The 5,284-nt window shown below is 47.0% G+C and overlaps 1 long non-coding RNA gene across 2 annotated transcripts; it reads right to left on the minus strand.

The window, feature by feature from the left end:
- Nucleotides 1-276: 276 nt before the first annotated feature.
- Nucleotides 277-3,281, minus strand: LOC131809648 (uncharacterized). 2 transcript variants are annotated; one of them, XR_009345243.1, is made up of 4 exons: nucleotides 2,895-3,089; nucleotides 2,250-2,418; nucleotides 1,177-1,574; nucleotides 277-418 (listed from the first exon to the last, which is right to left on the minus strand). It is a non-coding gene; the product is annotated as an uncharacterized LOC131809648 (long non-coding RNA). The 2 variants fall into 2 exon arrangements; XR_009345242.1 differs by lacking the exon at nucleotides 2,895-3,089 and adding an exon at nucleotides 3,096-3,281 and having other exon boundaries at nucleotides 278-418.
- Nucleotides 3,282-5,284: the final 2,003 nt, after the last annotated feature.

Raw genomic sequence — 5,284 nt, forward strand, 5'->3', positions numbered from 1 at the left:
TCCTTTGTGTCTGGTAGCAACACCCCTGTAAGAGGAGTTGAAGGGAATCACAGTGGATGGGTGGGGCAGATTGTGATTTCATAAACAGTGAATAAGCTCTTTAAGAAGACAGGGAGATCTCTTTATATTTTAGAAAGATTTCTGAGGGAAGAAGGGTAGAATTTTAACATTTGGATTCAAAACACATTAGTTAAATTGAAAACATTGTACTAAACAACATTCCTTAATAATGCTCATGGAGATATTAACGAAGAAATGAATGATTTTGTTTATTCCACAAATAGTGATTGACTGCTGACCCTGGCCCTGTGCTGGGTATAAGCCCAACAATGAGGAATGGTAGAATTGTTTGATAAGTATTTAACATCAATAACGGCAGGAGTTGCAGTTTTCACATGGCCCTTGAAACAACAATTTTCTGTGAAATAGAAAAGAATGGGAATTAGAAAACTATGGTCATCACAGTTTAATGGTATGACTTGTTCAGTAAATATGTGTTGGTTTGAATATATGTAAATTGGATACAAAAACAAAACAAAACAAAAATCTAAAATTCTCCTGCAGACAACATCAAGAATCGTTAAGTGTTTCTCTCATTCTTTGGACCTTTTGGTCTCTCATTTCCCTCACTCAGTCCTGGTTTCTTGGGCTCTGTCTTCCTGAAGACGTGAATTCAATTTTCTGTCATCAGGAACACATGATCCTTTCTGGTATGTGACGTATGGGGGGGAATTATAAAGCTCTAAGGCCCTGCACTCTTCCCTGGTTAGAATCGTGAAACACATACCCAGTTCAGATCAGGTTCTCCATTTGTTACTGAGAAAGGGTCTTAGCCATCTGTGGCTCTCACATTCTCTTCTTTTTAAAAAAATGCCCACCCAGGGGGGCCTGGGTGACCTAGTCCATTAAGCACTTGCCTTCAGCTCAAGTCCTGATCCCAGGGTCCTTGGATGATAATCAGCCTAGAGACAAGATGGGGCTCCCTGCTCAGCAGGGAGACTGCTTCTTCTTCTCCCTCTGCCCCTCTCCCTCTCCCTCTACCCACCCCTCCCCCTTCTCTCACTCTCTCTTTCAAATAAATAAGCTAAAAACAAAAACAAAAGCAAACAAACAAAAAACCAACTCTGCCCCAAATAGTCAAAAGTACACGCTATGTTTTCTACTGGAAACACCCACCTAGGACATCACAAAGCATTCTTTTGAGTTTCATTATGGATTCTTGAATGTTTATTTATTCAGGGTCTTATAATCAATATTGGTCATTCTGATCTTGCTAGACAGTCACACTGGGTTGTCTCCAGCATCTGGTGGTATTCATTTTCCAGGGCTGCTACAACAAAGTACCACAAACAAGGTGGCTTAAAATAACAGACATTTATTTTCTGATTTCTTAAGTTCAGAAGTCTAAAATCAAGGTGTTGGTGCTCCCTCTGGACAACCCCCTGACAGAATCCATCCTTGTTTCTTCTATCTTCTGGTGGCTCCAGGGATCACTTGGCTTATGGCTACATGACTCCAATATCTGCCTCCATTTTTACATGGCCTTCTCTGTGTCTTCTCCTCTTCTGTCTCTTCTAAATAGAAGACAGTCGTCAGATTTAGGGACCACCCAGATCATTGAAGATGATTTCCTTTTTCTAAGAAATAGTCACAATCCCATGTTCCTTGGATTCGGATATGGACATTTCTATCACCCAGGCGTGCAAACACATTTCTTCTAGTTGTTAGAGGCTTTCTATTTTTAGAGTTGTCCAAATAGTGTAGATGGAACTAGCTCTTATTCCATTTTCTGTAATAAACTTTTAGCAAGTGCTTCTGGAGGTCAACTATTATGCTAATTATGAGAATACAAAGTTATGTCACATCTCTTGGGTTTCTCCCCAAGGTACAGGTTCCCTTGAATGAGAAAAATTGTGCTCCAAGTGGACGGAAAGCCCATGATTTTAAGGAGCCAGCTTAAGTACTCGCTCAATCGTCCACATTTGGAGTGTCAGAGGATCGAGAGGCCAGTAAACAATCCTAAAGATCTCTTGTAAGAAATCTCCAGGCCATTTTCCTTTTCAAAGTTTTGTTCCAGGTTTCAGGCACCTAATCTGCAAAAGCATACCAGCCTGAGAGTCAGGTCCCTCAGGTTCTATTTCTGGTTCTGCTACTGGATTGCTGTGGGACCTTGCACACCACAGGGAAGGTGGGTGCACTTCCTACAAAGCAAGAGACAAGAGCCTGAGGAGCCCTCTAGGCAAGTCTACCTCATACCCCAGTGAAGCTGGATCCCAGGAACCAAGTGTACCGTCTGGACTCCTCACGCACAGTCTAGGGATGCTCTTCCTGCTGCCAAAGCCACTGATATTCATGTGAAGCTGGAGCTCTGATTTTAGTTTGGTCAAAGGGACTCGGACTCCCTCCTTTGTGTGAATCCTAGAAGTCAAAAGGAAAAACAGTTTGCATTTTAAAGATTTTATTTATTTATTTGACAGAAATCACAAGTAGATGGAGAGGCAGGCAGAGAGAAAGAGAGAGGGAAGCGGGCTCCCTGCTGAGCAGAGAGCCCAATGCGGGACTCGATCCCAGGACCCTGAGATCATGACCTGAGCAGCGGCTTAACCCACCGAGCCACCCAGGCGCCTCAATAGTTTGCATTTTAAAAGCCTTGACTTTTTCTTTTCTTTCTTTTTTTTTTTTTTTTTTTAAGATTTATTTATTTTGACAGAGAGAAATCACAAGTAGACAGAGAGGCAGCCAGAGAGAGAGAGAGAGAGGGAAGCAAGCTCCCTGCTGAGCAGAGAGCCCGATGCGGGACTCAATCCCAGGACCCTGAGATCATGACCTGAGCCGAAGGCAGCGGCTTAATCCACTGAGCCACCCAGGCGCCCCAAGCCTTGACTTTTTCTTACTGAGATGTTCTTGTGGTTCACATTGCACTAGAGGAAAATGGGCTGGTGGCCCAGAGCAAGGAGTGAAGGGTTGGGAACTCTGGGCCTCTTCCTGGAGGGGGCAGGCGGGTGCTGTCCCGCAACTTGGGGACTCTGGAAAGGTAAGTTCCCTGCACCTCGTCCCCTAAAGAACTACATTTCCCGAGAGGCCTTGCCACCCACAGCCGGGGGAGGAGGAAGAAGGAGCTCAGAGCCGGCCCGCGAACTAGCGCCTCCGTTGGCAGGTCCTAGTGGGCTGCGCTCGCCCGGCATCCGAAAGGCTGACTCGCATCTCCCGCAGTGCAGCGGGGATTCAGCGTGGACACCGCCTTTTTGCCCCTGGATTTCGCAGTACCTCCCCCCCCCCCCCGCCCCTCCTCCCTAGAGCCTCCTCTGCGGCGGCTGTGGCGGCTGCGGCGGCTGCGGCGACTGAGGCGGCTGCGGCTCAGGCAACGGACACCGCCGTTGGCGGTTGGCTAGGGGTCCGCGCGACAGGGACCCGGATCCTATGCGGTTATTCGCAAGGCGCAGGCGCCCCTGCTCCGCCAGCGGGCGGTTTCCAGAGGCGGTTTCCAGCGGGCGGTTTCCAGCGGCGGCGGGACGTTCCCTGGAAGGAGCCACGGGGTTGCCAAAAAGTCCACCCAGAAGGTGCTGGACCCCGAGAAGGACGGGCTGACGCTGACTGCTGGGTGAGGCCCGCTCTGGGACCCCGGGTTCGGGCGTTCTTGCCCTGACGTGGGCCGGGGGAGGGTGGGGGCTGGGATGCCGACGGCATGCGGGGGCCCGTGGGGGTGGTGTGAGACCCTCCTTTCCGGGGCCCAGCATTGTTCCCGACTGCGGGCAGTCTGGCCTCAGACTCTGCCCTGTCGCCCAGGGCGTAAACTCACCCCGGATTTGAGCCTGGTCACCTCAAGGCCGGCGGAGCCGCCACTTTCCCCTCCCTGGCAAATCCTGCACTCCAGGTGCTACACAGACACACACGCACACACACTCACACACAAAATAAACTGACACCTCCCCCCCTTGTTTTTTAATTTTTATTTCTGACTCTGACACCTGAAGTAGAGTCTCCAAGTGTTCCCAGCCCAGACTTAACTGAATTGTCCTCTCTTCTGTGGGCTCCCTCCCCTTAAATTTTATTTTTACTTTTGAGTTGGAGTCTTCAGAGAGACGGAGCCTCCCAGTGCTCCCAGGATAAATTTAATTGAGCTGTCGTCTATCTTCCCGCGCTCCTCTTATTTTTATTTTGGGTCTGGCCGCTTGGGCTTCCTTGTGTGGTTGGTGTGAAGGGGGCTCCTCCTGTTTGTGGAGGGAGGGGTGGCTTTCCTGGGTTCAAGGAGGCTGCTGCTGCTTTGTTGCCAGGATGACAGTGAGAGTTCTTTGCCGCCTTTCGTTTTTGTTTTTGTGGACTTCTGGGTGGAGGTTCTGTGGAGCCCTGAAGCTCATCCTGGTGGCTGTGAAGTGTCCCCAAGGCTTCCTGTCACCTGCTGCATGTGATCTCTGGCTGCTTTGCTAGGCTGTGTTCTGTTTTTCATTTTCTTCCCTACTTAGTCTTAACTTTTGTTTAAGACCAAACACCTGTGCTACCTGTGCTGTCCCTAGTGTTTTTGGAGGCTGAGAAAAGGACACCTTGTTTCCTCTGGATGTCTTTTTTATTCTTAAAATGAGGGAAAAAACACACTTGAGGAAATATGACATAAAAGAATTCATTTTATATGTGAGAATTTTAGATAAAGATCGTGTCCATGATATTAAAACTTGCTAATTATTTCTTTTTATACCCTGTGAAGTACCTCAGAGGACACACACACACACACACACACACACACCTGGTTCCCAAGTGAGGTTATTTACAATCTCAGATTCCTTGAGGTTTACACTATCTCGTTCAGTTTGGAATGAATGAAAATTAATTACTTACTGTTAGAGATTAGTTTTCAAGAGTTGTGAAAGTGAAGTGTGGTGTTAATTACTTACTGTTAATTACTTACTGTTAGAGATTAGTTTTCAAGAGTTGTGAAAGTGAAGTGTGGTGTCCTTGGTAAACTGACCTGTCTCCTCCCTGTAGTAAAATCTCATGCTCACACAGGTTGCATTGTGCAGAGTTCTTCTAGTGACTGATAAATACTACCGCGGGGACACTTGATAAAGGAACAGATTTGATACTCTGGGACTGTTTCTGTAGAATTTGAACTTTTGTTCTGTCCAAATCTGCAGGATTATGTTGGCTCCATTTTGTAAAGGTGGAATCGATTAAACCTAGATGAGTTTGGCTTCTTAGAGATGCACAGTACATTGTTACCAGTCTGAGAAAGTAGTTCATTTTTGAGACTGTGTAATTGTGGTTTCACTTTAAGGTGCAGTATTTTATT

This window comes from Mustela lutreola, chromosome 10, assembly GCF_030435805.1.
Source record: "Mustela lutreola isolate mMusLut2 chromosome 10, mMusLut2.pri, whole genome shotgun sequence".
NCBI classification, from domain to species: Eukaryota; Metazoa; Chordata; class Mammalia; order Carnivora; family Mustelidae; genus Mustela; species Mustela lutreola.